This window comes from Felis catus, chromosome B4 (assembly GCF_018350175.1).
Source record: "Felis catus isolate Fca126 chromosome B4, F.catus_Fca126_mat1.0, whole genome shotgun sequence".
In the NCBI taxonomy this organism is placed as follows: domain Eukaryota; kingdom Metazoa; phylum Chordata; class Mammalia; order Carnivora; family Felidae; genus Felis; species Felis catus.
This window is the reverse complement of record NC_058374.1, coordinates 138098631-138123530: the sequence shown is the minus strand read 5'-3', so window position 1 is coordinate 138123530 and position 24900 is coordinate 138098631. Positions and strand designations below refer to the sequence as shown.

Here is a 24900-nt window from a genome sequence, read left to right as displayed (position 1 = left end):
TACATCAAGACTTACACTTCCATGACCAGCCAGTAAGTAGATACGGTGAGTCTAGGTGTTTCGTGCAGCTTCGTGCTGGGCACTTCATGGCTCCCCTTCATGGGCACGTTGGGAACAAGTAATGGTACCCCTCCAGAAGCTTCAGGGCAGCACAGGGCCTGCGTTCCACAGGCTCGCTTTCTCTACAACCCTGAGCGTAAGGCTAGGCCAGTGGTTCACAACCCTGGGTCCACATCAGCATCCCCTGGGAGGTGTCCAACAGCACTCATCCTGTGGTCCCAACCCGAAAACAAACACGTCCCAATCTCGGAGAGTGAAGCCTGGGCGTCAGAGCCGCAGACACACTCTTCCGGAGATTCCGACATGCAGCCGAGCCGATGATTCCTGACCTGCGCCAAGTACGAGAGCACCCACTGAGCCGGCGTCTGGGACCCACCGCAAATCCCGAGAGAAGCCCCTAAAATGGAGCACGACGGCCTTCCCGTTCTCCCCTCTGGAGCTCTGCTCTCCTTGTTCCTAAACCAAGCTCTGCTGAGCCGTGACAAACACACAGCAGATCACAGCTGCACCTGCACCACCACAGACACATCAAGGCCAGAACCTCACGGCCCAGAAAGCTCCCGCGCGTGTCTGCAATCTCTGCGGCTCGCCCGCCAGCTTTCGTCAGCCACGGAGCCGCTTTCTGCCACTTACGAACCCTCTCTCTTTTTGTTTGTTTCTTTTTTTTTTTTTAAGTGGTTGCTCTGGGGTTTAGAGTAGGCATCTTTAACTCACTGTGGTCTATCTACAAATAATGTTATACAAATAACATATTACTGTTTCACACACGATGTAAGAATCCCACAACCGGACACTCCACTTGACGTTGGGGCTCCCGTACGTTTACTTCTACGTCCGTCATAAACCCCCAAATACACTGCGATTATGATAAGGTATTTCGGTTTTAGCTACATATTTCCTTTTCTGGTGCTTTGATTTCTTTGTATAGAGTCAGGTCTCCATCCAGCACCATTTTCTTCCACTTTATTCAACTTCCCTCGATACCGTCTCATAGCACAGTTCTACTGACGTCAAATTCTTAGCTTGCGTCTGGGGAAATGGCTTTATTTTACTTTCATTTTTGAAGGCTATTTGAGCTGGATATAGAATTCCAGATTGACAGTTTTTGCGCTTTAAAGATGTCATTGCACTGATTCCTGTTTTGCATCACTGCTCCAGAGAAGCCTGCTATCAGGAAGCCTTGTATCTTTGCTTTTCTTGATTGGCAGGCAACGGTCAGTGTGTCAGAGAGTAACGGCACAGCAGAAAGATGAACCACAACTAACAGGGGTTCTTTGCAAACATTAACAGAAGGAAAAAAATTCCAAGAAGACTGATGAAGAAGAGAGAGACATCTATTTAAACAGAACAGAATGAAAAGAGACAAAAAGGTACAGAAAACACAGATTACAATAAAGCATTATGGACTTTATGAAAACAACTGGAAGTCTAGATGGAATGAATATCTCTGAGGAAAGGAGAAAATGTCAACACCGACAGAATAAATCAAAATCCTGAACAGAACAATTTAAATACTTAAATTTAAGTGATTTAATGATACAAAAATGACCAAGACTCACTGACAAAACAAAGACCCAAGGGCTCTCCAAGTGAGTGCCACCGAATTTTTCAGGACCACATAATCTATTATGTATGTAAGTTGTTCCAAAACAACAGGCAAAGAGAGGAAGCTTCCTAAACCTACTCTGACTTGGTTCAAAACCAGCATCAGACAGAGCGGTGTTAAGAAAATCACAGGCCTACTTAACTTTTAACAGGGACCCCTCCCTGCCCCACACAAAAAAGTCCCACAGAGAGTATTAGATGAACAAAATTACACATGCTACAGAAGTTCCTCACGATCCTAACGTCAACCAGAAAATGTACAGTAAGCATCCTCATTAAAGTAGTAATAATTATCTCAATATCACAGAAAAAAACATCTGATAATGGTTAGCACTGGCTTAGGACTTTTTTTTTCTTAATTCTCAGAAAACTGGAGAACTTTTTTAACTTGAAAAGGGCTATGTGCCAGGAACTTGTAATAACCATCATACCTAAGAGAAAATTTAGGTAGATTCCAAGACCAGAAAAAAACACAAGAAGATGGTCTTCTTATTCTGATGTAGAAAAACAAACTCAACGAAATACTGCAACTTAAAAAGGTCTTTGTTTGGAGCGTTCAGTCTCTGGAAATCAATAAGGAGTCCGAGTGGCCGTGAACAATGCTTCGGACTCACGGTCAGAATGGAAGCAGAGGAAGAACGAAAAGAGTAGAAGGTAATCAGGCTGATTTAGATGAAGGAAGAGTGTTTCTTTGTTTTGTTTTTTTTTTTTTAGGAGAAAAAGTTGAAATCTTAGAGGATAGATTCCCCAGATAGAACACGGAAAATAATTATCTAGAAGGCCAGGAAAGATCTAAAGGGAAATGAAAATGCATCCAGTCCCAACTGCTCTCAGAGATGGGGTAGATGTGTTAGTTGTTACCGGAACAGAAAACTGGGGCCCCGCAAAACCCAGGACAGGACAGAAACATGGTCTCGGCTCACTGGGATTGCTCTTACGAGGGAGAGCAGTACCGAATTAAATGAGCGAGGACACCACCCCTCAGTGTCACAGGCCACCAACCGTCACAGACTAACTGAAGTCCTGCAGAAGCAGAAACTCAGAACTTCTATGTCAACGCTCTTTCCCTCACAAACCAGAGACTTCCTGCTACTTGGCAGCAAAGACTAAGCACTGGTGTCTGGGGACCCGCTTTTGCTTGGGGGTAACTATCAGAGGACTGGGAAAGGACGCATTTTCTAACTCTGGTGTGGGGACACCGGTGCTGTGATAAGCCTGTGCCCTCGTACCTTTTTTTAATTGTAAGAAGCGAGGCATGTCAGAGATTTGGTACTGGGGTTCTTGAACCTGTAAGGCCCCAACCAGGCCTGCAGCAGGTGGAGTCCCGACCCCGGGCAGGCATGGAGAGCCCCTCTGGGTGGGATTCAGCAGAATAAGAAACCGGAAAGGATACATTTTAAGCCTCAGTCTCTTTGAATTTCAACTCTTAAGGGCAGAGAATATGACTAAGGTCTTGGACTTTAATTTAAAATGGAATGTAATCTTCGGATTTTAATGTCTCCCTGGGAATTTGATAATGAGATAGAATTAATATTCAAATTTAGAGGTACCTCTGGTGGGCATTTTATTATTACACCGAATTTAGTCTCTTAATAGGGAATGAATTTTGTGCCTTGGGGTCAAAGTGACTTTGGAGTTAATTTAATTCATGGATCGGGGTGACCCACTTAAGGGTCCTGTGGGGGCAGAATCTCCACTCTCCGCCAACGGTCCAGGAGAAGGAAGGGCGCCTGGTCGGTATAAGCCAAGTGGCCTCCTAATGAAGCTGGGAGCAGACGGTCCTGACACCTGAGGTTCTCCCCACAGAAGGGACCCACCCTTGGCCCAATACCTGAGCAGAACAACTACAAAACCCAGAAACAATGCTGAGAGGGGCAGACATCCGCTCTCTGTATGTTGTGGAGAGAGCTGTATTAGCACAACCTTCCGTGGCTTCTCTATGCCCTCCACTGGCTCCTTCCCAGTGCAGCGACCATCAGACTAGGGAGTCTGGTTGTATGAAGTCCGTGGTATACAAATGTGCTGGTCTGTCTGACTCTTTCGTTAGATGCCGGGGTTTTCAACTACATGAAGCTCGCTTCTTTCACTCCTGTATCCCTTGCCCTGCCCTTCGATTAGATGTCAGGAACTAGTTGCTGAAAAACTCTGTGTATGTGACAGCTCTTTTGACTGACCCCACGCACACATCCACATGCAAACAGGTAAACAAGGTCCTTGTGCCCGTGAAACTTAGCACGCAGGGGTGGGGGAGCGCGGGACGCATACGGGAGAGAGCACAAGCAAGAAATAAGTAAATAAAAACACACTACAGATTAGAATAATTGCTATAAAGGAACTAAACAGATGAGCCACTAGAGAGTGACAGAGGAGGCTCTATGTGAGACAGGGGGTGGGGATGGCAGGTAATGCTTTCCTATAAAATGGTGACGTCTGAACTAAGACCTGAGTCATGGAAAAGCACTCAACGATCTCGAGGGAACCCAGATCACCCGAGGTTGAGGGAACCAGGGGTGGAAATAGTCACACGTATCCCAGTGACAGAAAGGAAATCGGCATGGCTGCGTGCAAAATGGCAGGGGTGGGGCTGCAAAGGCAGGAGCCGGAGCCCACGGAGCAGCGGGTGGTTCTCCAAGCAGAGTCCCTGGAGCAGCGGGACAAGCATCACCTGGAGACTTGTTCTTCCGAAACGCACACGCTGAGCCACCCCCGGCCCTACTGAGTCAGACCCTGGGGTCAGGGCCCAACAGACGGCTGTTGAACGGATCTTCAGACGATTATGCTGCGTGTTCAATTTTAAAAATCACTGTGCCTCTCAATCCTCCCTGTGAATCCGAATCACCTGGGGAGCTTTTAAAAAGCAATGCCTGGGTCCCACTTGGTCAACCTAATCTAAATCTTGGGGACGATGGTCCAGGCATAAAAACGTACATGCACGTACGTATTTTACAGGCCCCCTAGGTGATTCGGCTCCCTAGAATACAGTCTCGAAGGGCAGGAAAATAACTTAGGTCTTTTCTTTCCTAAGTGTAAAATGAGCCATTGAAGATTTTTACAGGTGAGTGAATCCAATCTGGATTTTCAAAACCATGACCCCTGGCTGCCATATAAACACGCGGGCGGGAGAGCCAGTGCTCGGGGCAGGTCCGTCAGGAAGCACTGGGGCAGGGGAGTGGGAAGCGGACCCAGGCAGGGCTGCCGTGGTGCACTGGGGATAAAATCCCACACCACTGATGGGAGGCAGATCCCACGGGAACTGCTTTCTCAAGTGAACAAAAGAGGACTCCAAGATTCTAAGTTTCTGGAGGGCTGGTTATCATTTACTGAGATACAGAAGGGCTCCGGGGTGGAGCAAGTGAACGGACTGCACTTCGGGAGTGAGGCGCTCGGAGACATCCAAATGGGCGTCAGCGGTTCTATCCTTCTGTATTTCCTGTAAGGAGAGTGTGGGCCGCCATGTACCCCAGCGTGGACCCTGGGGGGCAGGTCTGGGCTCCAGAGATACACGTTGGGGTCATCTGCACACAGACGGGCTTTAAAGCCCGGGACTAGGGGTCTCCCTAGAGAAAGGCTCAGGACCAAGTCCTAAAGCATTGAAACATTTGGGGGTCTCAGGAGAGAAATCTTTGTGCTTCCTCTATAACTTTGGTATCATCACCAAATACTGTCAAATCCAAAGGTTTCAGTAAGCCAACACTGGGTACTATAGGCAACTGTTAAGCACTTTCCCTGGAGTAATTTGTAAGCAATATGAGTATTTTCTTCCTGGAAGGAGGTCATCAATAACTGAAAAGCCACAGCGACGAGATTTTCTTCTAAAAGTCACAGTGATGGGGCACCTGGGTGGTTCAGTTGGTTAAGTGTCCAACTCTTGATTTCGGCTCAAGTCATGATCTCACGGTTTGTGGAGTAGAGCCCTGCATCGGGCTCTGTGCTGGCAGCCTGCCTGGGATTCTCTCCCTCTCCCTCTCCCTGCCCCTCCCCCATGCTCTCTCTAAATAAATAAATCAACATTAAAAATAAGATAAAAGTCACAGTGATCATCACATTATTTGTCCACTCATCAGTTTTCAGGGTGACTTTTTAGAAGCTTATTTCTTTTTTCTTTTTAAATGTTTTAAATGTTATGTGGGCTGCAAATTGTTTCCCTTGTTAAGATTATATAGGGATAACACATATGTACGCACGTACCTCACTAAACTGAATAAAAAATACTTTAATCCCAACTAACTCGCTCTGTGCCAGCCCAGACCTTGAGAGGAACGGAAAAGAACTCGATGGGGAGCTCAACCTCAAGATGGGTCGTCTCCGTTCAGTCCGCCTACTGCCCGCCCAAGGTACAGAAATGCCAGCCTTGTTAGCAGAGGCTGGAAGGTGGGAGAGAAATAACCAGCGGGCTCACCATTCCCTGAGCAACCCCCCCCCCCCCCCCCCCCCCCCCGGCCCAGTCCCTCCATGCTTGAGGGCAAAGGGGCCCAGCAGCAGGGGAGAACGGAAAAGGTCAGAGTCCACTTCGGCCGAGGATCACCACCCTGCAATCTCACCCCCAACCAGGCTGCCATCAAGGATCTGATCCCTTCCCTCGGGGGCCAGGCCTGAGCCCTGAGGAGGGGACAGATCCCATCCACGAACGTGGTCGTGTACCGCCAGTCTGTGTTCGACCCGTATGTATCAACCCACACACACATCTTAAAAAATGAAAATCATCTTTATATATGTACGCTATTCTACATCTTCCTGTATAATAAAAATTCTCTGAAGATGTGATTTTTAAAATGGTATATGCGGGGCGCCTGGGTGGCGCAGTCGGTTAAGCGTCCGACTTCAGCCAGGTCACGATCTCGCGGTCCGGGAGTTCGAGCCCCGCGTCGGGCTCTGGGCTGATGGCTCAGAGCCTGGAGCCTGTTTCCGATTCTTTGTCTCCCTTTCTCTTTGCCCCTCCCCCGTTCGTGCTCTGTCTCTCTCTGTCCCAAAAATAAATAAACGTTGAAAAAAAAAATTTTTTAAATAAAATGGTATATGCTATTCTGTCACTGCAACCCACCAAAATTTAATCCTCCCCTACTCAGGATTCTTACATAATTTCCAAATTTTTACCAACAATATAACAAACATCCATGTATCAGCATTTTTACCGTGTCGCTGATTATTTCCTTTGCAGAAATTCCCCAAGGTAAAACTACTGGATGAAAAAACATAATCATCTTTAAGTCTCTTCGCTAAACTGCTCCCCGTCAGGGTCCCACCACTTCATATCCCCCTAACAACTGCCCACTTTATCCTTACTGACCATGCGTTATTTTTTCTAAAGTTGCTTTTGTTAAACAGACGAAGACTTTTATTTTCTAGCTTCACTGAAAATGAAAAAAAAAATGCTCAGCATTTTTCCATTTTTCCACCTGCCAAAGTTTGGCAACTGAAAGTTTCAGGAGGTAAAAGGCCTTTAACAGTCACGTTTTGGGGACCAGCTAAAACGCACAGCAGGGGTACCCTCGGAGTTCTGAAACCTGAGTCGGGAAGGACCCACAGGTCTTGCAATGGGGCGAACGTGCGGGCAAGATGACAGCCAACGATGAGACGAGCCTCGGCCCCGTTTCCCACGGGGACTGGGACACCACAGAGCCTCGGTGAGAACACCAGCAGAGGGCGGACAGCGCCGACGGCGGGGCGGTGGCGGGGGGAGGCAGGGGTGACGGAGGCTCGTTCAGAGACGGCGCCCCGCAGGCGAACCTGGCCAAGACCCCACGAGGCTGGGCATGCTGGGAAAGAAGAGCCCGTGGAAAGTAAGCCACAGAGAAGACGGGCTCTCCACTTCCACAGTACGACTCAGCAGGGCAACACGGCCGCGTTCTGCCAGAGCTCACGGACAGACAAAGAAGCTTTTCAACAACGCAACACTGCGACTTTTAAAAGGACTCCCAAGTACAAAGCACAATATGATTAATAAAAATATTTTGTACGCCCAACTACCAGATTCCAGGAAGACTAACAACTAACTGTTCTTTAGCAAACATCTGCATCTGAATTTAGTGCGATTTTCTCATGAATTCCTCACCCAGCAGATAAAATCTTTGTTGAAATGATGAATGAAACGAGCTGGTTTCAAAGGAGCTTACCACTATTCTGCTTGCAGGACGGAAGAAAACAGTAACTGTTTTGAAGTGAGGAGGGCACAGGTGACACACAGATGACACCGCGGTGGCCGAGTACGGAATCAGTGTGCAGCTACAGATGTCCCTGCTTCCACCCTGACCGATTACTCAACTACCACACACCGTAGGGCCGGATGTCAGAAAGGAATTTTCAACTGATCTGGAATGCAAAACGCCTTCCAGTGTTTGGTCTCAGAGGATGAGGTCCTGGGGGAAGGGGCGCGCCCCGCGCACAGCACTGTTCGTGACGCCAGGCCCTCCGCTTCGTCAGGCTTCCACGTCCCGAGGGGCACGTGAGCCGCAGAGGCTCCGATGAGTCACCCTGGTCTCACAGGGAAAAAAGGGCGAAACGCTCCTACCGCGAAGCAGAGGGCGTCACTTAACTAGGGGGTGAGGAAAGGGAAGGTCTTGCACAACACCTGGTTTCCAGAAAGTGCCCAATAAAACGGCAGGGAGTAACATAATCTTTTTTATTTGTCCTTCTGCTTATGGCATTTTTGTTGCATTCTTTGCGAAGAACTCGAAACAAGCAGAATTAGAAGGAAAGAAGCAGACGCGCAAGGTGACCTTTGCCACCATAGTCGTTTCTGGAAGACGGTTTCATCAACAAAACGTCAGAAGTTGTGCAGTGAGAGATCTGAAGAGCGAGATGAAAGGCCACTGTTTTTAAGCAGAAGCAGGAGAAAACACGTATCAGGACGTGAACTGATCTCTAGTGTACTCGAGAGCCCGCGACTTAAAGCTCCACTCCATTTAGCAGCCTCCTTACAGCGCCACAAGATACGACTTGAGAAAGCAGTGAGACCAGAAAGGGGTCGGTAAAGCGTGTCAGCGGCAGAGAAAACAGAGCAGCTCAGGAGAGTTGTCCTGGCACATCTGTGCTACCATGCACAGCTACGTTTCGCACAAAAATAACCCACAGAGCCAGTTTTTTAAAAATACGCATTCCGCCGCTGCTTCTCGGGATGTGATTCCCACCCATGCCGCACCGTCTACGGTGTCATACTTCAGTGCCTGAACAAACAGAAATCTGTCCTGAGCACATTCAGCCTTTAATTTTTAACCCACGGACAGAATCTCAACTGCTTGCTGTAACAGGATGAGCTCCTTGCTACTAAGAAATCCAGCCTTGGAAACGGTTTATCGAACTTGGCCATGGTGTTTTAAAAAGAAAAAAAAGGGAAAGAAAGCAAGAGAGAGAGAGAGAAAGAAAGAAAGAAAGAAAGAAAGAAAGAAAGAAAGAAAGAAAAGGGAAATGAAAGAAAGGAAAGAGAAAGAAAGAAAGAAAGAAAGAAAGAAAGAAAGAAAGAAAGAAAGAAAGAAAGAAAAGGGAAAGGGAAAAGGAAAGGAAAAAAAAGGCAAGAGAAGAAAGGCAAGGCAAGGCAGGCAGACAGCTGAGAGCCCGCGTCTCTCTATCCAGCACAGGGCATCATGGCACCCGTTGGCCCCTGGGAGGAATATCCCGACCTGGGCCTGTTATGAGCCCTCTGTCCTGCGGGCACCGGAATGAAGCCAGCAGGGGAACCTGTCCTTCTCTTCCCTGCCTGCCCGCCTCCCACAAATCCTGACTGACATGCCCACAGCCTGTCGTGGCCTCTGAAGGGTGTCGTGTGGAAGCCCCACGGTCACCTTTCGGGTGCAGGGTGACAATGGGGGGAAGAAGTCTACGAACAGAGACGACACATCTCAGAAACGCATCCCGTGGGAGAAAGGCTTTATCGGTGTAAGAGAACGGGACCCAGAGAAGAGGAAGGAAACGTGCACCGAATATGCTCTACGCACAAGAGCCCGGGGCTCTTAACAGCCCTGCGACGTAGGAATCAGCGTTCCTCTCCGACAGGTGAAGACAATGAGATGTGTAGGGTTAACCGACTCGATCCGGGTCATGGAGTGGAGTAGCGGCAAAGCCCGGGTCTGTTACACTCAAAACGTCAAGCTTTTATTCGACTGCAGCACCCACACTGCAGGAGGGGGTTTCTAATCTTCAGAGTAGAGATGGGGCCCGAAATACTAGAAACGCGCTGGGAACCCTCACGGTGTACAGCTGAGCCCGCTCGGGGTGAAGGGGAGGGGAAGGGCCGGCGAGGCAGGGCTGGACGGCGACAGGGCCACGGCCCTGGGAGCGGCCACAATGATGGGGACGGTATGTCGCCAGCCCCAGCCCCGGCACACCAGGAAGTGCCTCTGCGGTGAACACAGCAGCCCCTGAGTAGGAAAGAACTGCCCTCGGGAAGCTCGCCACCGGCCCGATGAGAACGTCGGAGTGCCATCTATCTGCGGTCCCCTCCCTGCGCGACTGACTTCTCTGACTTCTCTCCCTTCCCTAACCCTAACCCTAACCCTAACCCTAACCCTAACCCTACGACTGTTTACCCATTTGCTAAACACTGAAGATAAAAGCTACTTTGTGACAGACCCTAAGGTGGGGACCCATGGGTGAATCAGACACATTTACTGCTCTTCCCAAAGTCAAGGTGGGGTGGGAATAAGGGAGACAGAAAGGCCCTGGAGACGGGAGAACACGGCATTGGCATCCAGGGCTGGAGGAAACATGGTGGAGCCGATCGGGGGAGACCCTGAAGGCCAAGCCTACGCGTTTCACTTTTTCCTGAAAGCAACAGAAAGACTTTACCTAGAGATTTGTGTTTCAGAACACGTAGCTATAAATTAATAAAATTATTTTAAAAATTAATTTCCTAAAGTGTGCAAATCTCAAAGTGCACAGCTTACGGAATTTTTGTACGTGTACACACGTGTGCAACTATCACCCAGATCAAGACAAAGAACACTCCGGCACCCAGAGGCTCCCTGTGTCCCCTACCGGCTGCTAACCCCACACAGCAACTAGTACTCAACCCTCTATCATCTTAGATTTCTTCTGCCTGTTCTGGAATTCTGGGTGAACGGAGCCACACAATATGCACTCTCCACTGTGGGTTTTCCCGCTAAACATACGGCTACAAACCACAGAGCTTGTCCCTTCTCACTGCCGGTTTTATTCCCCTGCACGAAGAGCACGCCATGCTGTATTTTTACCCATCCTGTCCGCGATGGACATGTGGGGTGTCTCCGGTGTGGGGCTTTACGAGTGAAGGCTGCTATGAACACTCATGCACATGACTCGAAGGGGACGGAAGCACCCATTTCTACCAGGTAATTGCTGGTTTAGGAAAACAAACTTTGAACAAAGAGACTATCTTGTCATGATCTTGTAGAAAATGCGGGCTGATGTAACCTAGACTGAGATAAGGTCAGTCATTAAGAATAAAAGACTGAAAGCACGATCCTTTTTGTTTTAATAGGATGTATGGGTTAATGAGATCGGAAAAATTTCCAGACAGGTGGGTCACCTGCTACCCGTAAGCTAATCGAAGGAGACGTGACCCAGGCTCCGCCCTTCCGAATCCTTCCGCTTTTTGTCAGATTCGGTAATTGTTTCTCAGACCACGTTCTCAGCCTTGCCGGCTTTCTTCTCGTCTCCTGGGACTCTGATGCCAGACTCCCAGACTATTTTTGAGGACCCTACATGTCCCTGAGGCTCCGTCAATTTTTTCCCCCGGTCTGTTCTCTTTCTGTTGCTCAGACCGGATGATTTTGATTGTAGCCTGAAGTTCCCAGACTGTCTCCGACGTCCTCTCCACCGTGCTACCAAAGCCCACCCAAGGGGTCTTTACATTTTACTTCGGGTCACTGTACTTCTCGGTCCTAAAATTTCCAGTTGGCTTTTCTTCACATCTTGCTCCTTGGCCGGGACGTCCTATTTCTTCATTTGCTTCCAATGTTCCCAACTGCTCACGGAAGCGCTTTTCTGAAGGCGGCTTTAAAATCCTTATCAGATCACCCCACATCTGTGTCATCTAGGCAGCCCTCGATCGCCTCTTCTCATCAGGTCGAGATCCGCCTGGTGCTCGGCAGAACGCGTGGCTTTTATGTGTACCGTAGACATTTTGGGCTTCAGGTCACGCGACTGAGAGTCTCGGGCACACGTCCAGTTTTGGGGGGCCTCCTCTGACACCACGACAGTGACCGGGTCGGGGCGAAGGGCAGCACCTGCTACTCCCATGTGGGGGCCAAAGTCCAGGCCTCGGCTCACCTGGTCTCTCCCGACAGCGGCGCTGTGGTGGGCGTGGGGGGCTTGCCTCCTTACTGCTTTATGCCCATGGTTCCTGAGCGGGCAGGAGTTCTGATCCCCCGCAGGGCGTCCAGCAACAGGGAGGGAGGAAGGATGCCCAGTTACCGCTGACACCAAGTCTTTTCGGAGTCCACCGGTGGGGCCGGGGGCACTGTGTCACATCAGGTGAAAGCGTAAGTCTGGGCTTCCCACGTGGCCTTTGCTGATGGGGGAAGGGCTACACGGTTTTCCACGGTGTCTGTCTGAAGTAGGACAGTTATATTCTAAAAGGCTGCCTTGCCAAAGTGCCCCTTTCTTGGTCCTCTGGCAACAAAGAGCAACCTTCTCTTGGGGGTGTATGTGTGTGTGTCTGCACCCATCGGTGTTTCTGGACTGACAGCTTCTCTAACACCCGTCTGAGATACTGGAGGCAAAAGGAAAACCCCGGGAACGCACGCTGGGCTGCTCCTTGAGTCCCGAGGTCCCTAGGCAGGCTGCCTGCTTCTCTCCATCTTTCAGAGGGCTCCTGTGTTTGTTTTACACCTGACGTCCAGGGATTTTAGCTGTGCTTAGTGGGAGACATACCGAGAAGTACATCTAGGCCACCACGATCCAGAATCGATTCCCAACAGGCTGTTTGCAAGGCGCAAAGGACTTCCACCGGGAGCCGGAAAAGCAAGTCCACGATCCAGGTTTTGATTTCAGAAGAATGACCGGGATGCGTATGTGCAAACAAGAATAACGCAGTTCCTACTGACTAGTACGTCTCTGCCTGGCACAGTTCACATTACAGGCTCCATCGTGACCCTCCCAAGGAGCCTCTGACACAGGACTTCCTGTCGTCCCGTTTTTGAGGGGGAAACAGGCTCACACAGGGTCACTCCCGGTCTACAGCAGGGCCAGGATTTGGACCCAGATCCACCTGACTCTAGAACCAGAGCTCCTAACCACCACACTACATAAAGCCTTTCGCCACGAGCCACACTCTACCACGGGCACTCTGGGGGCACTGAATCCCACACTGCTGTCCTCAAACCACACACGGCAAACTCAGTCAGTAATCAACAGCTTACAATTACACACTCTTCCCTTGTGTCTTTAGAATTCTTCTTTTTCAAAAATGTTAACAGCCCAAACTTTGAGAGTGCTATATACAATTTAGAGGTCACAACTATGATCTCATGAACACTCCTAACAATCTTACGAGGTGGGTATTTTGTTTCATTAAGTGTTTTATTTTATTTCCGGTATCGTTAACATACAGCATTACAGTAGTTTCAGGCGTACAATACAGTGATTCAACATTTCCATACATTACTCGGTGCTCATCATTAAGTGCACTCCTTAATCCCCATCCCCGATTTCCCCCATCCCCCAACCCCCTCCCTTCTGGTAACCATCAGTGTGTTCTCTACAGGTAAGAGTCTGTTCCTTGGTTTGCCTCTCTCTTTTTTCCTTTGCTCTTGCATTTTGTTTCTTAAATTCCACATATGAATGAAATCGTATGGTATCTGTCTTCTGTTCACTTACTTCACTTAGCGTAACACTCTCTAATGCCATCCGTGTTGTTGCAAACGGCAAGATTTCATTCTTTTTTATCGCTAATATTCCACTGTGTATACACACCACATCTTCTTTATCCATTCATCTACTGATGGACACTTGGGCTGCTTCCATATCTTGACTATTGTAAACAGAGTGCACGTATCCCTTTGAATTAGTGTTTTTGTACTTTGGGGGCAAACAGCCAGTAGTGCGATTACTGGATCGCAGGGTAGTTTTTTTGTAACTTTTGGGAAATCTCAGAAGTCCTCCACAGTGGCTGCACCAGTCTGCATTCCTACCAACAGGGCACGAGGGTCTCCACATCCACACCAACACCTGTTGCTTCTTGTGTTTTCTGTTTTAGCCATTCTGACAGGCGTGAGGTGATATTTCACTGTGATTTGTATTTCCCTGATGATGAGTGACGTGTCACTTTTCATGTGTCAGTTGGCCATCTCGATATCTTCTTTGGAGAAATGTCTTTTCACGTCTTCTGCCCATTTTTTAACTGGATTATTTGTTTTTTGGGTGTTGCATTGTATAAGTTCTTTATATGTTTTGGATGCTAACCCTTTACTGGATAGGTATTTGTAAAATACCTTCTCCCGTTCAGGAGGCTGTCTTTTAGTTCTGTTGGCTGTTTCCTCTGCTGTGCAGAGGTTTTTATTTTGAAGTAGTCCCAATAGTTTGTTTTTGCTTTTGTTTCCCTTGCCTCAGGAGTCATCTCTAGAAAGATGCTGTTATGACCAATGTCAGAGACATTACTGCCTGTGCTTGCTTCTAGGACTCTCATGGTCTCAGGTCTCACGTTTAGGTGTTTAACCCGTTTTGAGTTTATTTTTGTGTACAGTTAACGAAAGTGCTCCAGTTTCATTCTTTGCCGTGTAGCTGTCCAGTTTTCCCAACACCATGTGCTGAAAAGACCGTCTTTTTCCCACTGCATATTCTTTCTTCCTTTGTCAAAGACTAATTGACTGTGTAATTACGGTTCATTTCTGGGTTCCCTGTTCTGTTCCGTTGTTGTACGTGTCTATTTTTGTGCCTGCACCACACTGTTTTGATGACCACAGCTTTGTATCAGAACCAGAAGTCTGCAGTTTGCCTCCAGCTTTGCTTTGCTTTTCCAGGACTGCTTTGGCTATTTGGGGTCTTTTGTGGCTCCAGACGCATTTTAGGACTGTTCTGTGAAAAATGCTGTTGGCATTTTGACAGGGACTGCATTAAATCCGTACACTGCTTTGGGAGCATAGACATTTTAACAATACTTGTTCTTCCGATGCAGGAGCACCGAATGTCCTCCCATTCCTTCGCGCCCTCTTCAATTGCTTTCATCCGTGTTTTACAGTTTTCAGAGGACAGGTCTTTCACCTCTCTGGTTATGTTTATTCCTAGGTATTTTATTATTTTGGTGCAATTAAAAACGGGATTGTTTTCTTAATTTCTTTCTGTCGCTTCCTTATTAGTGTAGAGAAATGCAACAGATTTCTGTAGATTGATTTTGTGCCCTATGACTTTACTGACTTCATGTGTCAGTTCTAATAGTTCTTTGGTGGAGCCTTTAGGGTTTTCTATATATAGTTACCACGTCATCTGCAAATAGTGAAAGTTTTGCTTCTTCATCATCAATTTGGATGCCTTTTATTTTTCTTATCTGACTGCTGTGGCTAGGACTTCCAGTACTATGTCAGATGAAAGTGGTGACAGTGGGAATCCTTGTCTTGTTCCTGACCCGAGGGAAGAAACTGTCAGTTTTTCACCACTGAGTATAATGTTAGCTGTGGGTTTTTCACATATGGTCTTGAAAAAAAATGTTTATGTATTTTGAGAGAGAGCAAGCATACAGGAGAGGGGCAGAGAGAAAGGGAAAGACAGAATCCTAAGCAGGCTCTGTGCCACCAGCGTAGAGCCCAATGTGGTGCTTGAAGTTATGAACCGTGAGATCATGACCTGAGCTGAAATTAAGAGTCGGGTGCTTAACCAACTGAGCCATCCAGGTGTCCCCATATATGGTCTTTATTATGTTGAAGCATATTCTCTCTAAACCTACTTTATTGAGGGTTTTTATCATGAATTGATGTTGTACTTTACCAAATGCTTTTTCTGTGTCTACTGAAATGATCATATGGTTTTTATCCTTTCTCTTATTGATGTGATGTATCACATTGATTTTATAATTCTTCTTAGTTGGGGATTTCATAAATTTGAAATATGGTAAATATTAAGTCATAGATAATATTATCCTTGTATTTTTAAGGGCAATGACTCCCAGGAAAATCATTTGAGTATATTTTTCCACTTTACTTCTTTATCAACCAGTGATTTTTTTATAAGCATGTTACTAAGTACCGAATATCCTAAAAATGAAAGTCCCAGAAGAATGACGTATTTTCACATAGAGTAAAAACGTTTTTTTCTTTGTATTTTCAAAAAAGTACATACGAATTTTGTTTAAGCTCTGCCAGATCACAAACCACGAACTGTAATTTTCAAATCTGTAAAAGGCAATCTTGAATTGGTCATTTCACATCACCTAAGCTTTTAGGTATAAACATTTCCTACAGAGTTATGTGTCAAAAGGGAGAGTGTTATAGGAAAAAGGATACTGGGTAGCACAGGAAAATGCCAGAGGTGCGCACTGAGAACGTGACATCACCGCCAGTGGTCACAGCCTTCTGCTGCAATAGCGAATCTAGTCTCTGGAAGCTCCGGGCCACGCAGGTTCTCCCCTTTTCCACCTTAAACAGACAAGACGGGCGCCTGGGTGGCTCAGTCAGTTAAGCGTTCGACTCGGCTCCGGTCATGATCTCACAGTTTGTGGGTTCGAGCCCCACGTCGGGCTCTGTGCTGACAGCTTGGAACCTGGAGCCTGCTGTGGATTCAGTGTCTGTCTCTGTCTCTGTCCCCCTCCTCTGCTTGTGCTCTGTCTCTCTCAGTCTCTCAAAAATAAACATTAAAAGAAAAAAACTTGGGGGGGGGGACAGACAAAACAAAACAACACAAACAGCCCTCTTCCTCCTTTCCATCTTTAGTCTTCTAAATTGTATTCTGGAGTCTTAGAACATCAGAACTGAAAAATACCTCAGGTAGTTATGTGGTCCATCACAATGACACCCCCACCCACAGACGAGGGCCACGAGAGGAAAATATTCTGCTTAAGAAGATGAGGAAGGTAGGGCCCCGTCCCCCCAACGCCATGCATGTTGCACCTACAACCATGAAGAACCAAACATGTTGTATCATTATGTGAAGGACAAAGTGGCAGATCCAGCAGGAGAGGAAAACAATACAAAGCTTTCGACTTTGGGGAATCTGGTCGAAGAGAAAATTCACAGATTATTTAATTAGAGCTGAAAAGGACCTGGAAAAACTTGGTCCGATCTCCTTACTTAGGAAATGAAAACACGAGGGGTGCCTGGGTGGCTCAGTCAGTTGAGTGTCCGACTTCGGCTCAGGTCGTGATCTCACGGTGAGTTCGAGCCCCGCGTTGGGCTCTGTGCTGACAGCTCGGAGCCTGGAGCCGGCTTCGGATCCCGTGTCTCCCTCTCTCTCTCTGCCCCTCCCCTCTCTGTCTCTCAAAAATAAATAAACATAAAAAAAAAAAAAAAAACCAAAAAGAAATGAAAACATGAGCAAAATGAACTCATTTTGCCCAAGTCATACAATCGGGGGCCTCTGGGTTCTTAGACATACTACGTATATTCATTCCACTCACCAGTTAACTCTACCCCACTCCCCATACCGGTCCAAGTACTGGTACTTGGTACCGGTCCAAGTACCAACATGTAAAATACTCGGGTCCTAGGACCCTGTGCACAAACACCAATTAGATTATCAACATTTAATGTATATGAAAAAAACTAGTATAGATTTCATATTTTCCAATATTGACCTTCAGTCTTAAAACATAATCATCACTTCAACGAATATTAACCTTTAGGCCGACCCTTAAAATTCTCAGTACTTTTTCCCACTACTCCTGTATGGATTCAAAGAACCTCAAAAGTCCAAGGAATCTAATGTCTAATGAGAATTTTTAAATACAGAATGAGCATAAAATGCTCGAGTTAGCTCCATGTTCCACGGGCGGATTTTTTCCTTTCCCCACTCTCACCTTCTACATGTGAGCAGCCCAGTACACCAAGAGCAATCCGTGAATTCACCCTGCCCTGGGCTGGGACTATACAGTGACACTATTTTACACAGTTTCCCATGAACCATTCCCTCTCTTCAGGAGGCTAATGGTACCAGTTACGCTCCTTATTATTTCTAGCTGTTCATTCTCTCGGTAGAAACCTTAGGGACATAAACACGGAATTAGAAGGGTTCCAACCCCGAATTGAGTTTCCACTTTGTTTTACACATTAACAAGCCCATACTTAGCACAGTAAGAGCCAACATCACAGAGTATGTATTCTATGATGCTTGTCTACGCCAAGGAATGTTCCAAATGTGCTTTTACAAATATTCGTCCACGAAGCCCTCCCTGTGCTATTATTATCCTCAGTGAACACGTTTCCCTGGAACGTAAGCCCCACGAGCACAGGTATTGTGTCTTCCCTGCTGCACTTCCTCAGCCTAGAACGGTGATGAAATGTGGCAAGCACATGACACTCGCTGAAGGGATGAATAAATGACATTCATAGAGGAAAACTGAAGCTACAAAGAGGTCACAGAACAAGACTGAGGTCACACAGCTACTGAAGGGCACAGATGGGACTCACAACACCGTTTTTTGATCGCATTCTATCAGGGGTCAGCAAGCTTTTTCTGTGAAGCGTCAGAAAATAAAGAGTTTAGGCTCTGAAAACCACCCGATGGTCTCCGCGCACCTCCCCAACTGTGCTGGTAGAGCGTGTTAGCAGCCATAGACGCCACTCGAGGGATGGACACGGCTGTGTCTCAATAAAACTTTATTTACAAGAAGACGCCAGTGCACTGCAGTTTGCCAGCCCCCGCATAAATCTTCACAATAATCAAGCCAAGTAGATGAACGAGAACCAGAGACTCAGCTATTTTATTAAAGGACTTCGTCGAAGGTCACACCGTGGATCTCAAAGTTCATATCCTTTCCATTAAGCTTCATGGCCTCCGTGAAAAGGAGACTTGTAGATCGACCACGCACTCAAAATTTGCTGTTGCACTTCCACGCCACAAAGCAGAACCTCACCTCATTCTTCCGTCTTGAAATCAGAACCGTGACGTCAGCAGGTTGCTGGAGCTAACCGCACGGGCGGGTGTGGAAGGGTGCGTGCAAGCACACAGAGTTAATCCAAACTCTGTTTTCACAAGAAAATCCGACCTTACATTAAGCACCGTGATCTGGAAACAATGCAAAGACTCCATTTGGGAGACAGGCAGGGCACAGGATTGGCCATTTCTGTTCTCGTAAGGAAAACAGCCTAACCAAAACTAAACACTAACCTGGTTAAACGTGAGGCTGAACATAGCTGAATGCATTAATCATCAGACAGGATAATAAAGGAAAATATGCAAGCTCTCTCCCAACTGTTTACCACTTCTATTTTTCTTGGAACAGAAATGCATTTTATATATTATATGAACCTGTAAGAAACACATACCTGGTAAAGTATTTGAACACATACTGTGTATGAAGAATACTGAAACATGAAATATTCCATCATCATAAAAGAATTTTGAGTTCACAGGGGTTTAAACACTCACCCGACTCCGGCTATGGTAACAACTACATAACAAAACTTTATGCTAACATAACTGCACTTTACGTTAACCGGATAATCTTGATAATTATAGACTGTTCAGTATGCAGAAAAGTGTGACATACTTCTCTTTAATGCTGGCCAATCCCAGGAACTAAGGTGTTACTCAAGAGAAACACAGTACAATTTAAATGGGAAAATTCTAATCGATTCCAAAATAAAAGCTTTTTGGTTAAGATTCCTAATCATATATTTATAATCATTCAAATTCAATGCTGTCTACTATTGGACTGACATAAATATTGCTTGGCCCAGGAAGTTCAACTCAACACATTTATTTACTGAGAAATTATGTGCAAACTGGCATGTGAAAATAAAAAGCTGAGAAAGGAAATGTACACCCACCAAGAAATTTTAAAAACTCACGTTTATCTCAGACTCACTGGCACAAAGATGAGCAGTTTGTATTTTGGGGTGACGTCACATCAAGGATCACTTGATGTACTTTACATACGTGGTCTCTAATGCCTACAGCGACCCCGCGAGACACAACGCAGGCATCATTCTGTTCCACGCACGAAGCTGGGCTTCAGCGGGTCTTGCCCCGAACCACACAGCCAGGGAGCACCTGCTGCCTTCCGGTCCACACGCTCCTTCCACACCACACTTTAATCCCCCCAAATTCCCAGGGTTCTGGCCCTGACATCCCAAGACAGGTCTCAGGGAGTCTGTGACCCCTACAAAGTGTATAAGAAATGCCTATGGCGTGTAAACTTTCTGAAAGGGGTAATTTTTATTTTTATTTTTTAATGTTGATTTACTTATTTACTTACTTACTTATTTAGAGAGCGAGTGAGCAAGCGAGGTGGAGAGGGTCAGAGAGAGAGAGAGGGAGACAGAGAATCCCAAGCAGGCTTTGCACTGTCAGTGCAGAGCCAGATGTGGGGCTCAAACCCACGAAACCATGAGATCATGACCTGAGCCGAAATCAAGAGTCAGACGCTTAACCGCCTGAGCCACCCAGGTGCCTGCGAGAGGGATGACTTTTAAAGGAGAGAAAACGAAGGTGGTCAGATCAAAGATGGTTGTCCTGAACGCCGCCTGACAAATACCAGCACTATCCCGTAGAGTCCTTTCGAAGACTTACTGCTCCCAGACGGTGACACCCCCCTGAACAAAGAGTGATTCACCCTTCCTTTCTGACCATGAGAACAGAGGTGCTCTCACAGAGCCCAGCCCCCGGATTCATGGCAGGACCCGCCCGTTCTCTTCCACCTTGAGGAATACACAATATCCACGCACAAGCTACAGGCCCCAAGACAAACACCGCCGTGAAATGTTCAGGTCACTGGAAACTATTTCTGCTTTTCTGGAAATGGGAAGATTCATTCTATGGCTCTTTAGGAGTTGATCTGGAGGGGCCATGGCTGTGCATGGAGGCTCCTAAGAATCACTCCACCACCACCACCACCAGCCACTCATTTCTTTCCACACGCACCACAATTAAGCAAAGACGATTCTTTTGCAAACCCTCCTTAGTGATGTGCATGTCAAGGTGCTTTGTAAAATGCCAAGTGCTATAAAAAGATGAGTTATTGTTAACGAACGAATCAGCGGGTGATTCCAGATTAAGGTGAAACACGGTCCACGTTGGGTGCAGCCCCTACGTGGCGTATGTTTTCCTTCTGCGGCACATTCCCCATTTAACCACAGGATTACAGAGCGGATCGCCGTCTGGGTTTTAAGGACACGAAGTGACGTGAAAACTGAAGTTGGGAGAGGTCGTGAGAGGTGCTCCGGGGCGCTGGTGTGCAACCGTGGGCTCTCCGGAGGGCCAACCTCGGGCTCGAGCCAAGGGATGGACAGACGGACGGACGGACGGACGGACGGGTGGGCGGGGTGTGCAGGCTGGGACGGAGCAGGTGGCTGAGGAATGGCCGCACAGCAGGCCTCCTTCATCACCGGGAATGAACACAAGCTCCGGGTTTGTGTTCAAGAGCGAGGCTGCTGTGAGGGCCCGAACGGGGTCACAGAAGCTACTGCTCTTAGTGTCACTATATTAAACACAGTGAAGACAGGCTCCACAGCCTAAGGCACGGAAGAAGCAACGGCATGTTTGGCCACAGAGACCACAGATGCTGGTTCACGGCGTCTCTCTCAACAGCAGTGGTCCAGGCTGCACCTGCTTTACAAACAGTCCCCGTTCCACACACTAAAATGGCCCAAAGCCATCCACGGCAGTCACCTCATTCTACCCATTTTCCAACATTATATTTTCATAAAATCGAGACGCTACAGAGCAATTATTTCTGAATCTGATTCAACAGGCAAATAAGTAAATGTTTGAACAGAATGAAGACAGCTAAATACGGACCAACCATGGCCTTCCAGCAAGAGGCACGCCCCTTCTACAAACCCTCACGGTGTTTGTGTTTTCCAACATCAGTCTTAACTTCTTATAAAATCTGAACGAAGCCACCGAACAGGGGGGCGTGCTTAAGCTACCAGTGCTGAAGTCCAGGATGCGAGCGCAGCGACAGGACACAGAGCCCGGTCTCGGAACCAGTGAGCCCCAGCCTGCTGCCGATGAAGCACAAAGAGGCACCCTGATGTGCCACAGACGCCGACACTCTTCTGTGGGCACGCGTGGACCTTCTTTCCCCTGCCCGCCCCACCCCTCCTTTTCCAAGGATGGCTCCAGACCGAGTGGCAGTGTTTCTCCAAGATGGCCCCAGGCCAGAATACAACCTCTAGACACGGTGGGGTCCTAATCTGCTCGGTCAGTACATCTGGAGATAGGACACTAGTGATTGAGAATGACCAGGGGTGAGCACAGGGGAGGGGACAAAAGCAAGAAGCTACTTTAGTGTAATGTCTCCCACCAGTGACCCCCCCCCATTTCCAGTTTGTAAAAAGCATTTAAAATTCCTTTTCCTCTTCAAGAACCTGACCCAGATGACCACCCGGAACTGGTCCTCTGCCGCGCAGCACCGCTCAGGGCCGGGGAGGCAGGTGGGTGTCACGACGGCACCGGGAATCTCACAGCACTGGTCTCTCTCGACAAAGCACTTGTTCTTTCCCTCCGAGGCAGCTCTGGTTTTCACGGGGACGGGGTGGGAGACCGAGTGTTCTCCCAGCCTGCTCTCACGCTCTCTCTAGATTATCTGCCCTCTGAAACGGTGACGCACTGGAAGTGAGCGGGGGACACCCCAGCCAGATGTAGCATCGACTCTCCCTCCACTAGACAGACGGCGCGATAAACAGTTAACAGAGTCGTGTGGCCAGAGGCTCCCCTGGGGAAAATGTGAGAGAAGGTGGTGATGCACCACGTTGCTGAGCCAAGACCCTGGGCGCGGCCCATGCTCTGCATCAGCAGACTGTCACCAGGGCTTCCCAGAGCGTAACCTTCCCATCCCTGAGCCCGCGGGAGTGGTGGGAGCCAGAGCACACGGTCCAGAAGATGCTCGGCCGCCATGGTCTGCATTTCCTTACGGTTCGGTTCTACTGGCCACTCTCTGTGCCCAGGAAGGACCGGGCTAATAAGCAAGAACTCCCCATAGTTAATTCCAGAAGAAGAAACCTTTACATACAAATAAGCCTGTGTATACACAAAACTACCTTTCTCTTGTTCTTGTGGTAGTTGGGTCGTTTTTTAAACCTTAGGCCATTTTCCTTCTTTCTTTGCATTTTGTTTTCCTTGTGATTATTTTTTAGTTTTCTCTTCAGTTTTAGTAAGTCACCGTTCGGGAAAAAGGGATTTCTGCACCCATTCAGCACCCTCAGAGAAGAGGGAAGAGAGACGTCGCAGCAAAATCAGAAAAGGCTTAGCGGTGCAAGCAGACAAGAAACGGCAATCAAAAGCAAGCAGACTGAAAAAGAGGAAAACAACTTCCCCTCGTTTACAGAAGATATGATTATATCTTCTGTACAAAATGCCAGGGGCTCTAGTTCTTAAAACCCCTAGAGTAAGTGAGTTTAGCAAGGCCCCAGGATACAAGGCTAACGTACTAAAATCCGTCGTAATACATATATAAGCGATGAACAACCAGAAAGTGAATCTTTTTAAAATTTTTTTAAAATATTTATTTTTGAGAGAGAGTATGAGAGAGAGAGAGAGAGAGAGAGAGAGAGAGAGAGAGAGAGAGAATGAGTGGGGGAGGGGTCGAGAGAGAAGGAGGCACAGAATCCGAAGCAGGCTCCAGGCTCTGAGCTGTCAGCACAGACGCGGGGCCCGACGCGGGGCCCGACGCGGGGCCCGAACCCACAAACCGCGAGATCGTGACCTGAGCCCGAGTTGGGTGCTTCACCAACTGAGCCACCCAGGCGCCCCCTGAACCCTTTTTTAAAAGTACCGTTTATAAGGGAAATATTTCGATATAAATCTAACAAAGCATATGGAGGCTCTGTACCCTGAAAACTACAAACCGTTGATGGCAGCCATCAAAGGAGATCGACAGGAGGAGGAAAACATCTCTCGCTCGCGACTGGAAGACTCAGTGCAGTAAAGACGCCAATTCTCCCCTGCAGGGAGCTGTAGATTTAACTTCATTCCAACCACAACCACGGCCGGGCTCCGCACAGTTCCAGACGAGCTGCTCTAAACTTGCACGGACGGGGGGAACAGGGAGCTGAAAGAATCACACTGGCCGACTCGAAGACCTGACGGAAACCCCCGGGGCTGGGGCTGGGGCTGGTACCAGGGTGGCACCAGCAGGGACCAAAGACCAGAGGCACAGAACAAACTGGCCAGAGACAGGCCCGCACAAAGAGAGCCAGCTGATTTCTCACAAAGGTGCAAAAGCAATTCAGCAGGTAAAGGACAGTCTTTCTCACCAACGGAGCTGAAATGACTGGTCATCCAGATGCAAAAAAAAAAAAAAAAAAAAAAAAAAAACCCCAACCAGGACACGTGACCTAAACCTCACGCGTTATATACAAAGACCAACTCAAATGGAACACAGATCTAAACACAGGACATACAACCGTGAAGCTCTGAGGAGAAAACACACGAGGAAGCCTTTGCGATCTGGCAGTAGGCAGAGTTCTTAGAATAATACTAAAGGCGTGATCCACAGAAGGAACAACTGACAAATCAAAGTCCATCAAAATCATAAAGCCCTTGCTCTGTCAAAAACACAGCCAAGGTGGGGCGCCTGGGTGGCTCAGTGACTTGAGCCTGCGACTTCAGCTCCGGTCATGACCTCACAGTTCGTGAGTTCGAGTCCCGTGGCGGGTTTGCTGCTGTCGGCGCAGAGCCCGCTTCGGATCCTCCGTCCCCCCCTCACCCTACCTCTGCCCCGCTCATGCTCTTTCTCTCAAAAATAAGTAAGACATTAAAATAACAACAACAACAACCACACAACTAAGGAAGTAACAAAGCAAACTACAGACTGAGAGAAAACACCACAGATCACAAGCCCAACAAAGAAACCGTACCCAGAAGACACGGAGAACCCTCAGAACTCAACAAAAAGACGACTCCGCTTCACGAGACACTTCAGAGAAGATACAAAGATGGCAAATAAAGCCCCTGGGAAAATGTTCCCCAGCGATAACCATCAGGGAAACAAGCGAACGGGAGATCCCGCTACGCGCCCGTCGGAATGGTTCAAATGCACAGCGGTGACACCACCAGGTGCTGGCGGGGACGCGGAAGAGCAGCGACTCCGCGGGCAGAGACGCAGACGCGCGGCTGCTCTGGAAGACGGTGCGGCGGCTTCTTAGAAAATTAAACGTACGGGACCATACGATC

At 47.8% G+C, this 24900-nt stretch overlaps 1 protein-coding gene and 1 long non-coding RNA gene across 5 annotated transcripts in view; both read right to left on the bottom strand.

Annotated features, from left to right (window-relative positions):
- The window catches only part of ATXN10 (ataxin 10), a 168055-nt gene that overhangs the window by 36612 nt on the left and 106543 nt on the right, over nt 1-24900 (bottom strand). The gene's annotated exons all lie outside the window — the stretch shown is intronic.
- LOC109501846 lies at nt 18364-20046 on the bottom strand. Its single transcript, XR_002160179.2, has 2 exons — nt 18892-20046; nt 18364-18789 (listed from the first exon to the last, which is right to left on the bottom strand). It is a non-coding gene; the product is annotated as an uncharacterized LOC109501846 (long non-coding RNA).